Genomic DNA, 22,883 nt, shown 5'->3' with positions numbered 1-22,883 from the left:
TCTTTTCTTTATTTTCATACCTCTTGCTCCATTTCCTCTCCTCCTTTTTAAGTCTATGTTTTTGTCCAGCTTGTCTCGGACAAAATGAAATTTCTACCGGAGCTCTCCCCACCTCCCCAACTCATTTTTTCCTATCTGTTTTTTCTCTTTTTACTTCTTCCCTGCTTTCTCCTAAGCCATCCATGTCAAAATGAAAATCTGTAGAAACAAGTTAGGATACTAGGAACCAGCCTATAGTATTGTGCTCCAGAGGAGATTCTGTTCTGACAGTCGTTTTTGTAGAGCAAGTTCCCAGTTAAGAAAAAAGAGAGCTTCAAGAAACAATTGCTTTGCCTGAGGATCTGTTAGGCAAGTGATGGATGGCACTGCAGTTAGGATTTGGAGAACTGCAGGAAAAGGAGGGGAGTCATTGCCAGGCAGCATGAGGGGAGGAGGTGTCTGGGAGAAAGAGCCAGTCAGGAAGAGCTTATGAAAGGGGTGGAGAATGCACTGCCTGTGTATGCTGCCTGCAAGACCTTTCTGCAGACATTGTGTTTTTGTCAGCTGACTGCAGAGGCCATGTGCATGCAAAATGTATGTGAATGTATGTGTTGCTTATTTCAGATCATAGATCTGTGTGAACTGCTGACTGCAAGGGAAATGGGAATGGATGGTTAAAACCATTTTGCAGTTAGAGTGCTTGTTTGTGGTTGTGTGGTATGTGTGGCTGACTTTTTGCCAAATGCACTGTTCTCATTCCAGCTCTGAAAGTTTAGTGGAAGTCTAGCAGACTAAGCCAAGACACAACAAAGTCGGAATTTAGAAGGAAATACGGTGGCAACATGAGATGGAAACAAAGAGAGCTGTTGCAACAAGAGACAAGAAAAGGGAGACTTAGGGAAAGGGAGAATGAGAAAAAACAAGATAAATAATAGAATTTCATTCCTTAGAAAGGGAAGTTTTAGAGGTGGAAGGGAAGAAAAACAACACGTTCTTTCAGTACAAAACACCCTTAACTCTGCCGGTACCTCAGTGAGATAGTTCTTAGTCCGCCTCATTTCTTTTTGGACATTGTTTCTCTGAAATAATGTACATTACTGGTATATTTTGGTTATACCAGGGGGTATTTAAAACCTTAACAATTATGCAGAAAAGAGCATTATCAGCCTTGAGATGATAAAAAAGCGAGTTTTACTGTTGTCATAGGAGGGCTATGGGGCATAATGGAAGGACATTCAGTTTTGATGCAGGGATTAATTGAACATGATTAGAAAATTTTTTTGGTGATTAAAATAATGTGTGAAGTGCATGACATATTTCAAAACAGGAATTTTCTTTAAAAATTTGCCCTGACAAAGCAGGGATATTGGAATATACCCTATCTCCACATTCCAAAGATAATTGTTACTACTTTAACAAAATTTAACAGGGACCACCTATACCTGGAATGAGATGTTTAACTCCTAACACACGTGAACACAGGTGTACAGCATAACCTGAACTTGGGTGTGGGCTGGGAGAGAAGTCCTGGTTGGGAGTATCCCAGTTTGGCTTTGTTGCCAAAACACTCAACTAGATATTTTTGATTTCTGATTACATCCATTATGATGTCATCTTTCCCAGCATTTTGTTCATTTCATTTTTTAAACCTAAGTAATTAGAAATTATTATATTTCCAAGATGACTTTTGCTGTATGCATTAATCTGTCTTTTGTTTCATTCAGCCGTCTTTCCCTCCTTTCCTTTCTACTCTTTTGTCATCTGCCTCTTTTCTTTGTTATTTCTTCTATGCCATCATGTTTCCCTGGATTTGATTAAGTCTCTTTCCCTTTTTTCCTCACCCTTCTCTCCATCGAAATCATTCTTTTTCAGGCTTGTCTTTCTCCCCATTGCTTTCTCTGGTGTCTTTGTCTCCAGCAGAGGGGGTCTGCGGAGGACTGCGGCCTGGGAGAAAGCAGGCCCGCCCGGAGCAGAGCGGGGAGGAGGTGGTGCTTCAGCCGTTTCTCCAATCGGCCTATAAAAGGCACACTTGAAACCCACCTAGGTAAATTCCCCCTTTTCTGCCTCCACGGTTCTCGGTTCTCCCTCTCAAAGGGTCTCTCCATTTCTTCCCTGCCTTACATTCCACCTCCCCGCCCCCACTTCTCTGGTGACATCACTCTTTACCAGCTGTGACTGCCAGGGACACTGACCTACTTTTGGCCTATTAGGCACTAAACCCTGGTTTCTCCACCGAACTCTGGGTTTTCTGCTAACCCCTTTTTGTCCCAACACGTCAGTGGGTCCCTTTCTAAACATCAACAGATTTTAGTCTCCCCCAAGATAATAGTTCTTTTTCATACTGAAGTTTGAGAAAAAGCATAATGATAAAAAGCTTCTATAACTTTAGCAAGTCCATCTATGACTTAACTGGATTTATACTTTGTTAATCAAAATAGAATCTATACATGTTTGAAGGATCATGCATGTGTTAGTAATAAATTTTTTTGTTGAATCTTTATAGGTGTGCTCGGTTAATGAATTCTTATTATTTTTTAAATGGAGACCCTGTTCTTGTAAATGGATTCTTAGATCCTTTGTGGCAAATTATAATATACATGTACCATTATTTTTCAAATGTTTGCAAATGCTGTTGGAGCATAAGGCAAAACAGCAGGCATTGATACCTAAGTAAAACTTTACTTACTAAGAAGTCAGGGAAAACTACAGACAATTTCATAGTTTTTGGAGGGATTATAAGAAGTGTTGGAACAAAGTGGTTAAGAGCATGTACCTTCTTACTTACATTCAAATCTTGGCTTTGCGACTTGCTAGCTGTGTGACTTTGGACAAGTTGTGTTACCTCACTGTGCCTCAGTTTGCTCATCTGTAAAGAGAAGATACTCAAACCGAGAAGGGTTGGACCATTGCATGTTCTAAGACATGGTAGGTTTATTATGAGACTGGGACAGGGATATAGCTATGTGTTTCAAACATTTCTGTAGTGTTTTCCTCATGTCGAAGTTTACATCTACCATTTACTTGTAAAGCAAGCCAGTATTTGAGTTGTATGTTCCAGTTGTCCAGAAAAGTCCTGGGAAATAATCAAAGATGGGAAACCTGTATACTAGAGATTCTCCTAGGAATCCCACTGGGCCACTCACTCCCCGTTGGTTTTCTTTTTCATTTTTTCATTCTTTCTATTCGATGTCTTGTCTTTGTGCCTTCCTCTTAGGATGAAACCCAAATTGAAAGGTACTGAAAGAAGAAAAATCAAGAAAAGAGAGTTTGGGAATTCAGGAGTTGATAGAAGAGAGGTTAAATAGGAAAAGCAAAGATTTTAAAAAATGAATACAGAAGCTCAATGACCAATGTGGGTTTGAAAACCAAGACAGAAGTGATTTAAAAACAAAATGAAGAAATAGTAGGTCATGTAAGAATTTTGGACAGAATAAACTGCTGTTTCTTTGCACCTAGGATAACTATATGACCTTAGACTAACGAACAGGGCTTCCCAGTCTAATTTTTTATTGTGCAAAAGACAGACAGTAAAGCAGACCAGGACAATTATGCTGGGAGCAGGTCATTAGGATGCTTCCAGAATTATTCATTCATTCATTCATTTAATCTGTAAATGTTTATTAACTGTTCAGGGTGCTGCTGGTGACATAGATGTGTGACAGATATACATAGCTCTTATGTGGTTTGAATATTATTTCTGCGATCAGATTCCATGGGTGAATTATCTACCAATTCAGTCATGTATTTTTCTTTTGTTTTGGGTTTTTTTGGGTAATTCTGGTACCGATCAGTCATGTTTTCTTGCACCAAATGAGGGGTTTTGTTTTCTTTAATACTTGGTGCATTCTTTAGATGAGAACTCATTACATTTCCATATTTATTTACTCCACTTCGTCTTCCATTCTTCCTAGATTGATATACTTTTAAGATACTCCCATGGACATGGAATCAGGAGACCAGGAAATTGCTACCAATGATTGAATCTCATTGCCTCAATATTCTCTTCTGTCAGAGGGGACTAACAATGTTTGCTCAACCTTACAAGGTTGCTTGAGGCTACAATGGTTTATAAATGTTGAGTGTTTTAAATAAAGACCATTTTACAAATGGTTATTTCAGTCTCCCAGACACTACTCCCAAACTTTTGTGTGTCTAAGAATTGATACTTGATATGCCTATTTAAACTGAAGATATATGACTGATTTTGGAGGCTTTGAGTGGCTCAAAAAATGTAGCTATTCTGGCAGATTCGGAAGGTCAGAGGTGGAGCCAAGGAATCTGCATTTAAACAAGCATTCCTAGTGATTCCTATATGGTAGAAAAAAAGAAATCTTAATGACAACCAGATGTAATTAAAGGAGGAAGAAAACCTACATCAAGCCTTTTAAAAAGACTTTCTTTTCTTTCTACCCTTTATCTTCTCTAGTTCAGCCAGTGTATGGTCTTTCCTCCTTTTTTCCACCCATCTCCCTTTGTGTCTGAGGCATTGGCATTTTCTTAGCGTAGTTAGAAAGGCACTCCATTTAATGTGCAGAGATGGAGTGGAGGAAAAGGAGGAGGGATGTGGGTGGAGAAAGGCTAGATCAGTGTTTAGCTATTCTAACTGCGAAGACTGTTGTTGTCGGGCTGGTTCTAGCCGGCTGGCTCCGGGAGAGGAAGCAGTGGGGAGAGCTGGATTTACTGCAGCTGCTGCTCCCGTTCCTTACTTGCTAGTGAAGGTTCTGATATAAGACACCCACCACCTTTAGCCACATGAATTTTGCAGTAATCACATGAAATATTGCATAAAGAACACTTTTAGATGCTGATAACCACCCATAATCTTTTAAAGGTTAAATTCTTGTTTATAATACCCCTCTTCACTATTTTGAGGCCTTTAGTTTTGATCAAATTCCAGCTTGTTTCCTTGTCTTTAAACCCAGGAGGAAATGATTTGCAACAGATGGTGTGTATGGAGCACTTAAAAATGTTTGCTTGACCTATAATGTAGAAACAACTTATTGTTGCTCCATGTGTAAGTTATGCTTTTCTACCTGATGTAGATATACACCTATGAACTCAAGTAGAATCAGAGACATGGGGTTGGTTGGACCTGGGTAACTTTGTTAGGGAACATTTTGTTTTCATTAAATTCTCGCTTTTATGTGCCTTTCTGTTACCTTCATCTTATCACCAAGAACTTGAAAAATGCTTTGTGTGCAAATTTAGCTACCACGTTCTAACCAGCTAATCTGATTGACTAACTGAAATAGGTAGACAACATGTGCATTTCAAGGAGGTCAAATAGTGCAGTTAACTTTGGTCTTTACCTTGGCTGCATATTAGAATCCCCTGGCTAGGTTAAAAAATATATATATATTGGTGCCTGGATCCCAATTCCAGCTGATTTAATCAGTTTTAGAAGCTCTCCATTACATGCAGTATCCCACCTGTATTTACTAGTGGCATATTATTGCTTAACTTCCATAAATCTCGGTTTTCTCATTAGCAAAGATCATATTGGCACTTTATTAAATTATAAGGATTAATGAGGTAATTAGAACACAATGCACAACATAGTAAGTGCTCATTAAATATTGGGCATAAATATTATTCAAGACTGATATCATAATAAACAGCAAAAATAAATTATACAATGTTTGGATATGTGTGGTAATAATGCAAATAGTTGTATATGCATGTATATTTATTTACTGCATGTCCCTATGAATGGAAGACCAATTCTATGGGTAGTGTCTTTGAAATGAAATTAAAGCTACTCCTTTGCCTAAACCAAAACACTTCTAGATTTTTGCTCTTATTCCCAGATACATTAGCATCAACTGGAGAGCTTCCAAAAACAGATTAAATCAGAATATCTGGGGTTGGGGTCCAGGCACCAATATTTTTCAAACCAGATTTATTTAACTCCAGAGATTCTAGATTACTTATAGAATGGTTTCCCAGGGGATTCAGCTGACTCCACTGCCTCCTGAAGAACATTAATTCACTGGTTAAAAATAAGTGGTACATAATTAAGCCAAGACAAACTACTTAAAATACTTTTGAGCATAGGTTTCTACACAAAGGAGGTATGAGTCCATACCTACCTAAACATATCAACCATGAATGCTCAAAGATTATGATTGAATCTGTGTACAGCCTTTCTGGACCTTGATTTTCCAGTATGGGAATGGTGAGCTCCATTACTTCATACAAAAAATATGAAGTATGAATTTGGTCATTTATTTATTTTTTTTATTTTTTTAAGACTAGTCAAGTGCAGTAGTGAGGAGGGGGGAAAGTAGTAGAACAAGGAGTTCAATCTAACTGTGAACAATCAAGTGAGATAACTCACTACCTTCAGACCAGCCTGAATTTGGTCATTTATATAAATATTATCAGTATAATGATAATGATAATCTGTTTAAAATAAGCCATATCATTGGCTTTGTTTTTTTTTAATACAGTCTTGAGTTTTATGTTTTTTCCTATTAAAGTCAAAAGCAATGTTACATACATTAGGAATATCTTAGAATGTGTATGGCACATAGTAGCAGTACAATGAAAACAATATTTAAAACAGGCAAGTGGGTTATTAGTCTAATACTACCCACAGTTTTCACCAGTACAATCCACTTTTTCTGTGAGTGCACGGTTATCATGAATTGGGGTTCTTTTTTATTTTTTTTTTGAGACTGGGTTCTTTTTTTTTTTTTTTTTTTTTTTGAGACAGAGTCTCACTTTGTTGCCCAGGCTAGAGTGAGTGCCGTGGCATCAGCCTAGCTCACAGCAACCTCAGACTCCTGGGCTTAAGCGATCCTACTGCCTCAGCCTCCCGAGTAGCTGGGACTACAGGCATGAGCCACCATGCCCGGCTAATTTTTTTGTATATATATTTTTAGTTGGCCAGATAATTTCTTTCTATTTTTGGTAGAGACGGGGGTCTCACTCTTGCTCAGGCTGGTCTCGAACTCCTGACCTCGAGCGATCCACCCGCCTCGGCCTCCCAGAGCTAGGATTACAGGCGTGAGCCACCGCGCCCGGCCGAGACTGGGTTCTTGATCTTGCCCAGGCTGATCTCCAACTCCTGAGCTCAAGCGATCCTCCACTTCTCTCCTCTACTCCTTGGCCTCCCAGAGTGCTAGGATTACAGGCATGAGCCCCCAGCCCCAGCCTAATGAATTGGGTTTCTTAACAGTGGGATGGAAGGAATAGGCTAAGTATTATTTAGCCTCTGTGCAACTTTTTCCCTATTTATCTTTTGCATATTTTTAGTATTTCTTTAATCAAGCTTTCCTTGATAACAAAATTCTTTTCTTCTTCTTTGTCTTTGGGTTGAATATACTTTGCCTCAGCAGGCCAAATATCAGAGTGGAAGAACATAGCAACATTTTAGTTCTGTAGACCTGTGGTCCCCAACTACTGGTCCGCGGCCTTTTAGGGACCCGGCCACAGAGCTCTGCCCCCAACGCTGGCGGTAGAAAAATTGCCTTCCATGAAACTGGGGGTGGTGGGCGCACAGCAGGAGGCGAGCAGCGGGCAATCCAGCGCCCCATCGCTTGCATCACCCCCTGAGTTCTGCGCCCCCCCCCCTTCGCCCCCCCCTTCCCCCCCGTGGAAAAATTGTCTTCCAGGAAACTGGTCCCGAGTGTCAAAAAGGTTGGGGACTGCTGCTGTAGACTTTATCCCCTTTATTCTTTTTTTTTTTTTTTAAGACAGTCTCACTCTGTTGCCTGGGCTAGAGTGAGTGCCGTGGCATCAGCCTAGCTCACAGCAACCTCAGACTCCTGGGCTCAAGCGATCCTCCTGCCTCAGCCTCTCAAGTAGCTGGGACTACAGGCAGGTACCACCATGCCTGGCTAGTTTTTTTTCTATATATATATGTTTTTAGCTGTCCGTATAATTTCTTTTCTATTTTTAGTAGAGACGGGGGTCTCGCTCTTGCTCAGGCTGGTCTCGAACTCCTGAGCTCAAACGATCTGCCCGCCTCGGCCTCCCAGAGTGCTAGGATTACAGGCGTGAGCCACTGCGCCCGGCCTATCCCCTTTATTCTTAAGATAGTATGGCAAATAGCACATTTGTCCTCTAGATGTGTCCTTTTGTGAGTAGTTGACTATCCTAGATCACTCTCAGTGGTATAACATAATAATAACAGCATTAACACTTACAATAGCAGTCTGTGACAGGCATTAAACATTATAGACTTATTAACTCATTTGCTCTTATGACAACTCAGTGAAGTAACTATATTTATCCTTACTTTTACAGTTGAGCAGATTAAGAATCAAAGAGGTTAAGTTACTTCAGATCACATAGGTAGTGGAACTAGAAATCCAATCCACAAATTATGACCTCGGGTTATGCTACATTCTATCTCTTGAAGGTCTCTCAATACTCTAGGGAAATAAGCAACAAACAAACAACCTAGGCAGATGGTGAGATGACTGTGGCAATAGATTGGGAAAGGAGCATTGAAAAGAAGTTATGAGGTGACTCAGAAGGCATGTCACCTGCAAGAAGACAAACAGATAAGGACATCCCTGCATCTCACATATGGGATCTCTGATGATTAAAGTTTTTTGGAAATGAATCTTACATGTAAACCAGGGAAGTCATCCGCTGCCTTTGGTTTTATCGTACTCTAGAAACAGTAGTAATGTAGTTGAACGTATTCATATTCTTAGCCTTCTTTGGACTATAATTTTACTTTATTTTCAAACATAGTTTTAGAATTTACAGAATGTTCTTATCTCATTTCACTCTCACAGCAACCTCGGAATATACTGTTAATCTTTTCATAACAAAGGTTCAAAGGAAGTTTAGTAACTAACTTGCACAACGTTTACAATCGGTTCTAAGCGGAAGAGCTGGCTGTATCTACCCTGCCTGTTATCTTTAAACCTGCTATGCCCAGAGTATTTTTGATGTAATTTGAAATTTGCTTCTCCATGTGCAGAGATAATAATGCCTTTATATATATTTGCCGTTCACAGATAAGGGGTCTGATAGGTATTCATGATCCTTGTCTCCAAATCGTTGCCTCCCGGAGGGAGAGTTCGCAGGAGAGGGTTCTAGGCGGTGGCCTTCGGCAGGCCGGGCGGGAGGCGCAGACGCGGATGCGCAGTCAGGGCGCGGCGCCCCCGGCCCGGTGGGCTCGCGTTAGGGTTCAAAGTGAGGACGAGCGGGGCCTGAGGGGGGAAGGCGAGGGCGAGGAGGGCGCACAACGGAAGGGACTAATCTCGCGGTTTCGAGTTGGGAACCAACCTCGCCCCCCCTTTCCTTTCTCAGTGAAGACGGTTTGGGGCGGGTGGGGAAGCGCGTCCTCGGGCCCCTCTCGCGCTCCCCTTTCCCTCCCTGTGCGCGCGCTTTTCCACCTCCCTTCCGCCCGCGGCCTCTGACGCTGCGAGCTCGGACGGGGAGCTGGGAGGGCGGGTCTCGACGCAGGTGTTAGACCCGTCGGCCGCGCTCGGCGGGCGGGCCCGGCCCCTCGCTCGGTCTGCCGCGGTCCCCCGCCCGCGGCGCTGGGAGGGCGGGGCCGGGGCGCGCGCCGGTCCTCTGCACGCGGGCGGGCGGCGCGCGGCGCCTCGGTCTGGGGGAGAGCGGGGCGGTCTCCGCCGGCGTCGCGCGCGCTGTGTGTGAGCGGGGTCGCGCGCGCGCGCGACAAGCAAGTGAGGGAACGAGGAGCGGCCGGGTGTGAGTGTGAGTGTGTGTGTGTGTGTGTGTGGGTGGGTGGGTGTGTGTGCGAGTGCGGGTGAGGGAGAGGCCGGCCGGCCGCGAGGCTGTGAGAAAGTGGGCGAGTGTGCGAGGACGCCCGGCCTGGCCGCCGGAGCGGCGGCGGCGAAGGAGAAAGGCGGCTCCCGGCATCTCGACCCCCTCCCCCTCCTCCGACTTCCAGCCGGCCCGGCGCGCGCGCTTCCTCGGAGGCCCCAGCCCGGCCCCGCCGCCGAGAGCGAGGGAGGAGCCGCCCGAGCCAGGTGAGCGGGCCGGTCGCTTCCCTCCCCGGTGTAGGGCAGTGAGGCGGAATGGATTCCGCGACGAGCGGGGCCGAGCGCGCCCGGGGCCCGGGGCTTGTGAAGGCCGGTGGTCGCTCGGCGCCCGCGTCGCCGGGGAGCGCGGAGCCTGCCCGGCCCTCGCGTGGGGGGGAGGGGCTCGCTGGCGCGGAGTGCGTGAGACCGAGGGGGGCGGCGACCGGGGCGCGAGAGGAGTGTGGTCGCCCCTGTCGGTGAGGGGTGTGGGAGCCCTGGGAACGCGTGTTGGAGTAAAACCTGCGGGATGCTGACCTGCCCTCGGGAGGGCGGTAGTCTTACTGCCCCTGCTTCCCTGCGACAGATCCCGCGGTGCGACCGAGGGAGGAGGATAATGTGCTGCTCGTCCTGCAGTTACTGTTTTCCACTCTGTTTTCTTCCTTACGCGCAATTTTAGAGGGTGTGACTGACGAGTCATTCCCCCTTTGCCTTTGGCGGCCCCCTAAGAAGGGGGTGACCAAATAATTAATTGCTTGTCTAGTTAGGATTTTTAAAATTTTGTTATAATGTATATATCATCCCCCCTCTAAAAAAAAACCTCACACAGGGGATAATAACTTAAGTCTTACCGTATTAATTTATCCTCATCTCTAGTCGCAGATTTGTAATTCCAGTATTTGATCCTATTTGTGTTTATGGATAGAGATGGGTGTGTGTTTTTTTTCGGTTACTTTTTTTCTTTTTCAGCACTTTATATTGGACGTTGGGGAGTGTTCTATGAGTGGGGTTATAGTAGTAACAGTGCTGAGTGTAACTTCTGTGTAAATCTTTCAATGTGTTTCCTTGCTGTTAGTAATACATATTGTTCCCACGTATTAGTGGAGTTGGGTTAAATTCTAAAGCGTTGTAAAAAGTTTATGGGCAGCTTAATATGGAACATTTTTCTTTTTGTGGGCTTGTTATGTTTATGGGCATTCTTAATTATGAACTATAACTATTAAAGTTGAAGCGTTATTTAATTCTTTCACAATATTGGGTAGCTTAAAGGTAATTTCTTCTGTTTATTTTTTTAAATGGTTTCTTAAAAGCAATCATCAGAATACTTTTAAGATATTCTTTTGGAAGAAAACACTCTGAAATTCCAGTCTTGGAGATTCAACAGTTATTACTTAAATTTTAGTACGTAAAACTCTAATTATAAAAATTGTCATAGTTAAACTTCTTTTCTAATGGTTACTGTGTGTTGTTTGGTTAGTATGTCAAAGAGGAGGAGATCTGTTTTTGAGGTACTCAATCTTATGTTGATTCCTTTCTGTCTTAGAGCTGTGAATTTTCTTCTTTCATGTCATTGATTTAGTTGTTAGTTTGGCAACATGGCTGTTGATGTTTTTTTTTATCTTTCTCTGTCTCCTCTTGTCTTCTCTTATCCCTACCAGGTGCTGGAGACTCCTTGTCAGGGAGGGGGGCAGTCTGTGATTCTGAGAAAAGAGCCAAGAAGGGGAACAGCGAATTTAGTCACATACAATTCTCCACTCAGTCAAGAGCCACTTTTCTCTTCCTGCCTTTGCCCCTACAGGGGGTAAGGAGTTGAGTATATAACCTTTAGCCCATTGGCTACCAGCTAAAATTCTGCTTAATTTTTAGTGGATAGGTTTTTTATTTTTCCCATGTTTCCTTAGAGTCCCTATTGAATATACTCATGCCAGTAGTAGCATTGAGTACTGGGAGTGGAAGGGAGAGTGACAAGAAATTATTCCCTTTTCTCTTCTCATTCAGTCCCCTTTTCCTCTCCAGAGGGAAATTACCAGCAAAATCGTAAAAATCTTCTAGCCCTTCTCAGCCATATTGTAAAGAAACACACTACAGTGGACATTCGTATTTTCTCTGATCAATGAACACAAACCAAATCTCAGGCATTGGTTTGTTGGGACACATGGAGAAACATTCCTTTTAAAATATCTCGCAGTTCCCTCTCTCCAATTTGTATCCACCTAGGATTTGTTGCTGGGGTAAGTCACTACTAGGTTCATTACTCAAAACTCCCCTCTCTGAGCTGAGTGATCAATCATGAACACTAGTAGGGGCTGGGGCAAGGAAATTGAGCAGTGCGAGTTGTTTCATACTTTGACTTTGGGAAGCAGGAGTAGCTTTTATCATCTTCCTCTGGGGAGCAGGCATAGAGACTTAAACTGAGTGAAAATGGGTGGAGGAAGAACTTCTATACCCAGGAGCAACATGTGAAGAGTGAGAGAAAACCAAACATAAAGTAAGGAGGGTGAGTTTTATTGTCTGTTGCTTGCTGACAAATGTTTTGGGGGCACTTTAGAGAAAAGAATTCATAGAGAGACTTTTATGGCAGATTAGTTTACTAAGAGTATTCTGCAAGTAGAATTCCGTCATAAGCATGAGAAAAGAACCTTTAGAAATTATAATGATTATGCTATTTTGAAATCTGAGGGAGGAAGAGATTGTGATAGGAACAATGAAAAAAGTATTTTTAAAATGTTAGCTGCGCTGATTTGTATAGTTGTTTGAGGAGAGGTTGAGCAGGGAGATTAGGTACAGATGTTGGGGAAATTATCTTATTTGGAAAATTGTCCTGCTGGTCATGTTTAGGATTGTTAATAATATAACCTCCAAAAATATCTGTACCTAATAGTATTTTAAATTCATGTGCCATATGTAACAGAGTACATGTTGGGTTTGCAGAAAAGGAGGATTAACTTTCTGACTTCATGGTAACTAATGCCATGGTGTTATTTTTAATGTTTTCTTTTCCAGTGTTTTTTCCTCTAAAAATTGGCTTAGAGGACAAAAGCCACAGAGCTGTCCAGCTCTATTCCCTTAGAGGCTGGTCTGCATATAACCCATCTGTTTATATCTTTTTTCCTCTTACTGAAATTATATTTTTGTTTTTTCTTCTAACTTTAACTCTTAACAAAACTATTTCAGGATCAGTTGTATGATGATGGAAAGCAGCATTACACTTTTTTTTTAAACGAAGTTGAAAAAATAAATTATGAATTTTTGATAGCTGCAGTTAGATCTTACAGGGATACACATTTGCCTGGTATTTAATATTGAAATAGCTGGGTTTTTTTGTTTGTTTGTTTTTTGTTTTGGTGCTTCTTTATGATTTGATATAGCAAACTCTTAAAATATGTCCTGTCCCTTACCTTCTCAGTCTGCTATACATCAGGTTCTATATTGCCCACTGGGGATAACAACAGAGAATAAAAGCGGATATGGGCTCCATATTCATGGAGTTTACAGAGTAATTTCATTAATCTTTGTACTTTTCATCTGTCAGTCAGTTCTCCCAGCAGCGTCTGGAGGAGTCAAGTAGATTCTCATGAAATGTCTACCAATTTGTGACTTGATGAGTTGGTAATGGAAAAGTCTGTTTAATCATTTACATACCTGATTAATTTTACTACCTTTTATTTCAAAAATGGCAGTACATAACCAGGTTGTGACAAAAATTCAAATCTACCCCTCCCTTAAATGTTTTTATTCTGTATTTAGCTTCTTAGATTCCATTTCTTTCTTTTTTTTCTTCTGATACTAGCTCTTGGCTTTGTGTTTCTTACAAATTTAGAAATGAGGTCTCCAAAGTAGAACATGGAATTGCTATATAACATTAGACCACTTTTCTTACTACTGTACTCTCTCATTTTACTCAGAATTTGAGTTTTGATATTTTTTGAGAAAACTGTGTCTTGAAAAATGCAGACAGGTTTGCCCAAGTAGCAACCTTGGAATTCTTCTCTGATGCTTTAGAGTTCTCAGTTGTAGTTTATTCCTTTACCATGTGATTTTTTTTTGTTTTTAAGGTGACAGAGTCTTGCTCTTCCCTAGGCTGGAGTGCAGTGGTTTGATCATAGCTCAGTATGGCCTCTAGCTCGAACTCAAGTGTTTCCTGCCTTAGCCTCCTGAGTAGCTAGGACTATAGGCATGCATGACCACACCCAGCTAGTTTTTATTTTTTATACAGAGGAGTCTCGATATGTTGCCAGGCTGGCCTCAAAGTCCTGGCCTCAAGCAATCCTCCTGCCTCAGCTTCCCAAAGCACCAGGGATTAAAGACATCAGCCACTGTGCTTATGTGATTTAGCCTTGGGCTTGAGTAAATGAATAGCTTTCTAACTCCTTTTTCAAATGTAATGTATAGAAGGAAAATTTGGAGGGAAGGCCCAACATTTATCATTTTAAATGTTTAGGGACTTGGAGCTATACTGTGCATTGAATTGCAGGAACTGTTTCAAATTTTGTGTCATGTTCCGGAGTTACTTTGATGTAACTTTCCTGTATTAAGTGAAATCATTAGAAGTTATATTTGAATTCCAGAGAAACTTTAAAAAAAATGTTTAGTAGGTTTTGCATATTACAGACTATTTTGGGAATTTTAGTAACTAAGCTACAGGTAATTTAAGTAAAAGGTAACATTTTCCTGACTCTAGGTGGAAATGTGTAAAAATTTGCAGTTAACTTACGACTTTTTTCCAGCACTCTTTGTTGTAAAATATACAGAAAATTTACCATCTTAACAATTTTTAGGTGCACAGTTCAGTGGTATTAAGTACATTAATATTGTTATACAGCCGTCACTGTCATCCATTTCCAGAACTCGGTATCTTGCAAAACTGAAACTCTATATACCAAACCTGTGGCCTTCTGGATCCTTGAGTGCTGCCTTTTGACTGAATCCAAATTTTACAAGACAAATCCTTTTAATAAAGGGATTTGTTCTGTGTAGGTGGATTTGGTGGAGGGTCTGCACTTGGGGATCTGAAGGGCCACATGTGGCCTTGAGGCCACAGGTTCCCCATCCCTCAATTTGGCTGCACTGTATACCTCATAAGTGGAATCCTCCAATATTTCTTATTGTGACTGGCTTATTTCATTTAGAGTAATGTCCTCAAGGTTCATCCATGTTATAGCATGTATCAGAATTTCATTTCTTTTTAAGGCTGCATAAGATTCCACTGTGTGTGGGTGTGTGTATCTCTCACATTTTGCTTATTCATTCATCTGTCCATGGGTATTTGGTTTGCTTCTACCTTTTAGCTGTTGTGAATAATGCTGCTATGAACGGGGTACAAATATCTGTTTGAGACCCTGATTTCAATTATTTAGGGTCATATATACTCAAGTGGAATTAGTAGATCATATGGTAATTTTGTTTTAAAGTTTCTAAGGAACAGTCATCTTTCCACAGTGGCTGCACCGTTTTTCATTTCCACCAAAAGTGCACAATGGCTCCTGTTTATCTGCATCCTTGTCAACGCTTACTATTTTCTGTTTGTTTGCTAATAGCTTTACTAATGGATGTGAAGTGGTTTTGATTTGCATTGATGTTGAGCATCTTCTTTTGCTCATGACATTTTAACATCAGATCATTTTTTAGATCTGTGAGTGCTGAGACTGTTTGTTTTGCTTACCATGGGGTCTTTGGGTAGAGTGCATACTAGGCACTAAAACATTAATTGAATGCATTATTTAATTGGATGCTTAGTCTTGTGTACTTAGTATAATAGTTCTCTTAGTTTCTTAGTTTACCTGAGATTGTGACTAATTTTTGACTTGAAGTTTGCTAATTGTTTGACTCTTGTAGTGTTTCTGTTAGAATATAGAAATACTTCACAGGGTTGTGGTGAAATAAATATAAACATAAAATAACAGTATGGTAATATTTAGTGTCAGGAGAAGGTCCTGCTTATGAACATTTAGTGCCACTATTTCCTGAAGTGCAAAACTTGATGTCAAGGGAATAATTTCTTACAACTTCTGAACAAGGTATGATAAGAATATAGTTGTTTGGATAAGGTTTTATGGCCTGTAACAAAGAATCCCCATATCATTCATGTAAATAAGACAAGTTTATTTTTTTTGTCATGCAAAAGAGGTAGTAGGGAGTCCAGGGCGATGGCTCTTATATAATACAATTGTCAGGGTTCAAATTACTAACACATAGCTGTGCCTTTTCTAGGGTTGACCCCTTTGCTCATAGTCCAGATAGTTGCTAAAGTTGTAGCCATAACATCCATATTCTGCATAGCAGAATGGAGAAAGGGCCGAAGAAGAGTATGCCTAAGTATGGTTTCTGGAAGTTGCAGTGCAGTACGTTTATGCAGATCTCTGGCCAAAATTTAGGTATATGACCACATCTAGCTGCAAGAAAGCCTAGGGAGCAAAATCTGTCAGTTACATGGTATTGTGGTCAGCTAAATATCAGGTATATTATTACTAAGGAAGAAGTAGAAAATGAATATTGGGAGGCAACTGGCAACCCCTGTTTTAGAATGTGTGGAGTTTGAAGTTACTTTGAGTCCCACAGTGTCTTATTGTAGAAGACTTCAGACAGTTATCTAACCTCTCTACTAGAACAGCTTCACTGCCAGACGAAGACCGTAATACCTCAAAGAAATAGTTTTATGGATTAGATGATACAGATAAATCATCTAACATTGTATTTAGTATATATAATCACTCAAAATGTGAATTTATTTTCTTTATCCAAATTCTCTTTGATTGTCCTGATTACTTTGTTGAAAAGAGTACAAAGCAGAAAATCTTAATTCTGGTCCTGGCTCTACAACTGTGGTACCTTGGGCAGGTCTTCTTTTAAAATGGGGATAATATGGCCGGGCGCGGTGGCTCACGCCTGTAATCCTAGTACTCTGGGAGGCCGAGGCGGGTGGATTGCTCGAGGTCAGGAGTTCGAGACCAGCCTGAGCAAGAGTGAGACCCCCGTCTCTACTAAAACTAGAAATAAATTATCTGGCCAACTAAAAGAATATATATATATATATAAAAAATTAAGCCGGGCATGGTGGCGCATGCCTGTAGTCCCAGCTACTCAGGAGGCTGAGGCAGAAGGATCGCTTAGGCCCAGGAGTTTGAGGTTGCTGTGAGCTAGGCTGACAGCCACGGCACTCACTCTAGCCTGGGCAACAAAACAAGACTCTGTCTCAAAAAAAAAAAAAATAGGGATAATATATGCCTGTGTTCCTCATGTAATTATTATGTACAGATTAAATGAGAAAATGTATTTAGAAAGTTTTGTGAAATGTAAATGAACATGTCTTTTTTTTGTCTTTTTAAAAAATTTTTTGTTGATACATAATGTACATATTCATGGAGTACATGTTATATTTTGATACAAACATATAATGATCAAATCAGGGTAATTGGGATATGATTCACCTGAAACATTTATCATTGCTTTATGTTGGGAACATTTGAAAACTTCTAGCTATTCTGAAATATAATAAATTATTGTTAACTATAGTTGCACTATTGAACACTAGAACTTTTTCCTTTTATTTAACAGAATTACCCCTTCACCAACACCTCTTCATTACCCCTTCCCACCACCCTTACCAATTTCTAGTAGCCACCATTCTATTCACTACCTCCTTGATCAGTTTTTTTAGGTCCCATATATGAGTGTGAAAATGCAATATTTGTCTTTCTGTGCCTGGTTTATTTCACTTAAAATAATGTCCTCCAGATCCATCCATGTTTTCTGCAAATGACAAAATTTTCCCTTTTCATGGTTAAATAATATTCCATTGTGTACATATACCACATCTTTTTTATCCATTTGTCCCTTGAACATGTCTTTTAACCTCTCACATATATGCTTGTTTTTTGCATTTGTCCTGTGTTTCTTCGTGTGAAGAATTAAAAAGTATAGGCACTTTTCTATATATTTCTAAGTGTTTCCTTTTCTTATGCTAATTGCCTTTTCTGTTTCTGGGTGAACACTCAGGTTTTACCATCACTTTTTGAAGTGTTTTAACAGAGGGACCATATTGAGTTTGAACAGGAAAATGGTTATGTATTAACATATATAATAATATAATGCAGACTCATGGAGGAAGGATGACTTTAGGAGGCAGGAAAAACTTAGCAGATGTGTTAACATTGGAGCCCAGAGTTTATACTAAGTAGGTAGGTCTGGGGTACATATTCCAAGTAACAGGAAATATGAGAGAATAAAGTATGTTCAGAAAATTGGAAGTGAGAGAGAGCAGATTAGCTTGGAGGCTTTTGTAGTATACCAGGTGTCATATGTTGAATACTGGAGATGAAGAGAAGAGGAAAATTCAAGTGGCATGTAGGAGTTAGAATTAGCATTGTGTGTGCATTTGTGTAAACAGTGATGGAAAGATGGAAGTAAAAAACAATGCCCAGTTTTCTGAATTAAGTGCCTTAATTAGGCTAAGTGTATCAGTCAGGGTTCTCCAGAGACAAAACCAGTAGGAGACACAGATATATACATAACAGCGGCTGTCCAGAAAGTATCCAGCTATGGATACAATGTGGATACGTGGATACAATAGCTGGGTACTTGTCCGAACAGCCCCCCCCACACACACACTTTTTTTTTTTTTTTAAAGGAATTGGCTCATTTGATTGTGGGGTTGTTAAGTATAAAATCTGTAGAGCAGGCCAGCAATCTGGAAACTGAGGACTTGATCTCAATCTTTTGGACAGAACAGCAGGCTGCAAACTCAGCTTTCTATGAGTCCTGAATCTTGAAGCAGAGTTCCTTCTGTTCAGTTTTTGCTCTTTAGCAAGGGCATCAACTGATTCAAGGAGGTCCCTCTACATTATGGAGGGTAATCTTTACTTAAAGGTCAGTTGAATATAGATGTTAATCACATCTACAAAATAGCTTTAACAACATGTAGGCTAGTGTTTGACCAAACAACTGGGCACCATAGCCTAGCCAAATTGACATAAAATTTAATGATCACAATGGGGAATACAAGTGCTGAAGGAGGTATGTGAATAAAAATAAATTCAGTTTTTTTACATGCTGAAGTGAGGCAACAGTGAGTAATATTTAGTTAGGGATACTCAGTAGGCTCATTGAAATGGATCTGAAATTCAGTCAGCACCTGGTTGGAAAAAGATATTTAATGGGTCACAAGTTCAGTGAAAATAGTTGAAATCTGGATGAGGATGACATTTCTAGACAGTGCAAAGCAAAGTTTAAGAATGGAGCTCTGGGGGATTATGTACAGAAGAGTTGTCAGGAGAAAAGGAGTTACAGAAAAGGAGACTGTGACTGTGGGGGAGTGCTTAAAACCTAAGATGCACAAATTTGTTATTTTTCTGCACAAACCTGAAATTGTTTTCCCCTCTTTCATCCATTTCTTTTTATTTTAGTTTGTGTTGAATACACATCAATTCCATAATGAGAAGTTACTATGAATCAAAGCATAAATATACAAACACAATATACAATCTAAAACAGATGTATGGCATTCAGATATGAAGCAAAAGGGACTGTCCATTCAGACATACAGTAGCTTCAGCTCTGTACTATTTGGTTATTCCTATGTGGGTTTCTAAACATGGAAAAAAATGAGTTTGGTCGCCAAGGCTACTGTGGCCATATTAGACACTGGAACATCTAAGCATCAGTATGTGACCGTGTAAACAAAAGGCTCCATGCAGTGTGTGTTCTTTAAAAAGGTTTCTATGTGTCAGGGCAGTGGTAAGGTAAGATATACTGCAGAATCAAGCCTGCTTTTAGACTTAGGACCAGGTTCTAACTGTCAAAAATATTGACTGATGAGGAAAAATGTTTCAAATGTGGCTATTCTGATCCATAGTTGTTTTTTTTTTTTTTAAATATTTACAGAAAGAGTACAGAATTTTTTCTGAATTTAATGAAAGTTAGCTTCCAGTCATCACTTCCCAAATACTTGATTTACAGTTTTGGCTCCTTTGAATTTTTGCCTTTTTAATTTTAAGATTTGTAATTTTGCCTTCAAAACAGATCATTTCTTAAATATGTAAAAAGTATTCAACATATGCAGAAATAAAAAGCACTTTGAAACTAGTCGAGGTCAGTGCAGTTCTCACTCTTTGGAGTCAGTTTAGCTAAATGAATCTGGTGCTCTTGTTGAATGGAAACTGGTGCTAGGAAATGCCTACCATTTGCCTGTAAGGATATTTAAGAGTTACTCATGCTTGGACTTGGGAGATTCTAATCTTTTATTGCCCTGGCACATGTCAGTTACTACAAAAATGGTCAAATAACAGTATCAAATTCAAAGCCTCAGAAGAAAAGAGTTCAGTTCCCAAGACATCATTGATAACTTAACAGTATAAAACTTCATCTAGAGTATATCAGCATTAAATTAGTACTGCTGGAACAATACATTGAGGGTTCATAGTAACACCGGGAAGTTCTTTCTAATATACATTTAAATAATGTTTTTCTTGAGACAGGGTCTTGCTCTGTTGCTGGGGCTGGAGTGCAGTGATGTCGTCATAGCTCACTGCAGCCTCCAACTCTTGGGCTCAAGTGATCCTCCTGCTGGAGCCTCCCAAAGTATTAGGGTTACAGGAGTTAGCCACCGCACTCAGCTTTGTACATATAAATAGAATCATGTAAGCTTTTTATATTACCTGTTTTTTTGACCTTATAGAATTAATGAACCAAATGAAAACTGAATCTCCATTCCGCATCACATCCTTTTTTTATGGATAACATATAATCTATTCTTATTTTCGAGGTAGTTTTAATAGTCCACATTTTTAAGCCACATTCCAGAAATCATGTCTTAACTAATTTTGGGTGTTGCCTCTCTTCATCTTCTATGTGAAATGCCAGCAAACATAATATTGGCATCCATCATTTAGTCACCCTTCACATGTTCTTCAGATCATTCAGATTTGGGATTCTCAACATTTTCTTTGTTAATAAAAGAAGGTGTGGAATTAGTAGATTCAATAAAGACCTGTTTTTTCTTTGCCACATTGGACTTCTAGACGCCATATGGATTGGGTTTAGAAGATGGGGAAGTATAGATGTTTCCCAGCCTGAGTCTCTTAACAGATGCAGAAGAAAGAGCAAGACCTCAAGGAGACTAGCTGTTGACTACAGGGCACTGCCATCTGCTTTGGTGGTGGCATTAGCTGGATTTGGGGCAGTAACTCCTGGAGTAGTTGAATAAGTACATGTAGGTAGGAACAGTGCCAGAAGCAGCAGCCCCAGCCTGAGCCTGGCCACAATCATTCTGCCCTTGTCCCTTCCATCAGTACATGATGCCTCTCACAGGATGCTGGCTACGTGGAGAACCACAGGCTCTGGGCAGGTGCAGGCAAGGTCCAACCTTTATTTTTCTTCAGTCATTGGACCTCTGAGTTCATATACTGTGGTCTTATGTGGAATAAAGATTTTCCCAGTAATAAGAAGTGCCTTAATAGCTTTGTTTAAAATGTTTTTTCTTTTTGTTTTTTTTTTTTGGTAGAGACGGAGTCTTGCTATCTTGCCCAGGTTGGTCTTGAGCTCCTTACTTCAAGGGATCCTCCAGCCTTGGCCTCGCAAAGTGCTGGGATTACGGGTGTGAGCCAAGATGCCTGGCCCTTAATATCTTCTGATGGTAGATTGTGATTTTGCTTTTTCTATACTCTTAGATAAGGGCCTTAAAAGAAAAATGAAGGAGAGAGAAGCAATCTTTCATATTAACTTTTTTTCTCTTATTCTTTGATGTGATATAAATCTTACTGTCTTGTTTGTTCTAATGTACAGAATAGGTTGATATATTCCTTTGGAAATTCTAAATATTCATAATGTGTTTTGAGATTTTTAAAAAATAGTTTTGTATCCATAGAGACTGTCAAATTGCTAATGCCAATTATATTTCAAGTTTTCATGGCAGGATATTGAGAAAAGTTTTCAATTAGTAATAATGGCGCTTTAGATAAACCTCATTGGCTGCTACTGTGCAATGTTTTGAAATTTTGACTGCAGTTGAACTTCATTTATTAAGGAAATTTGACCCAGTAAGAAATAGAATACCAAGCTTTAGATCCCAAAATATATACTCTAAATAATTTGTAAGGTAGAGAAAAATTATTTCTGAGGTTGGTCTAATATGGGAATTAAGATTTGGAAGTAAAGTGGTACTCTCTTAAAATATCTTAGAAAGAATCTAAGAAATCTTAAGCAGTGAAACAAATGTTTATTTCCTGTGTCAGAGGATGAAGGAAGCACTTTAAGATTCCCATCTAATTAGTTTTGTCTGGAGCATTCCAGGATGGTTGTGATTTTTTTTTGGAGACAGAGTCTTGTTCTGGTGCCTGGGCTGGAGTGCTGTGGCGCCAGCCTAGCTTGCAGCAACCTCAAACTCCTGGGCTTAAACAGTCCTTTTGTCTCAGCCTCCCGAGTAGCTGGGACTACACTCATATGCCACCATGCCTGGCTGATTTTTCCTATATATATTTTTAGTTGTCCGGCTAATTTTTGTTTCTATTTTAAGTAGAGACGGGGTCTCGCTCTTGCTCAGGCTGGTCTCGAACTGCTGCCCTCGAGCGATCCTCCCACCTCGGCCTCCCAGAGTGCTAGGATTATAGGCGTGAGCCACCGTGCCTGGCTGGCAGTGATGTTTTTTTTATTGATATTGTGATCCAGAAGTTTGCATGGGAACACTGTCTCTCAAATATTTTTGGTAGAATTTCTCTTTATTTCAAAAAATGTACTTTTCCCCCAGCAGTATTTATTTAGTGTCTTGTATTTATACATTATTTTTCTTGACATTCTGGGGGAAATAAAGAAATAGAGTTTGGGAATTGGTTGGCCTGAGCTTACATTCTAAGAGGGGAAATACTATACAGTACTGATCTGCATGTGTACATTTGCAAATACTGCATTTATCTTGCACAGCTGAAGAATATTTTCTCACAGATACTTGGATAACCAAGCTTACTACTTTATGAGCATTTTATTTTACAGGGGACTTTTTCCTGTCTTTTTTTTTTTTTTTTTTGAGACACTGTCACTTTATTGCCCTGGCTAGAGTGAGTGCCATGGCGTCAACCTAGCTCACAGCAACCTCAAACTCCTGGCCTTAAGCAATCCTACTGCCTCAGCCTCCCTAGTAGCTGGGACTACAGGCATGCACCACCATGCCCAGCTAAGTTTTTATATATA

General features: G+C 40.3%; 1 protein-coding gene across 5 annotated transcripts in view; it reads left to right on the top strand.

Moving 5' to 3' along the window:
* The first annotated feature begins 9,517 nt into the window (after window positions 1-9,517).
* Window positions 9,518-22,883, top strand: part of RIMKLB (ribosomal modification protein rimK like family member B) — a 62,986-nt gene continuing 49,620 nt past the window's right edge. For 4 of the 5 annotated variants that reach the window (XM_045554381.1, XM_045554383.1, XM_045554384.1 and 1 more), the window contains exon 1: window positions 9,518-9,935. The gene's annotated coding sequence lies outside the window, so the exon portion shown is untranslated. Of the gene's footprint in view, window positions 9,936-11,983; window positions 12,202-22,883 lie in introns of those variants that run through there. The other variant, XM_045554382.1, reaches the window with a different exon arrangement.

The sequence above is a fragment of the Lemur catta genome, chromosome 6, assembly GCF_020740605.2.
Source record: "Lemur catta isolate mLemCat1 chromosome 6, mLemCat1.pri, whole genome shotgun sequence".
Classification (NCBI taxonomy): Eukaryota; Metazoa; Chordata; class Mammalia; order Primates; family Lemuridae; genus Lemur; species Lemur catta.
The sequence above is the reverse complement of the archived record's forward strand: the minus strand, read 5'-3'. Positions and strand labels throughout refer to the sequence as shown.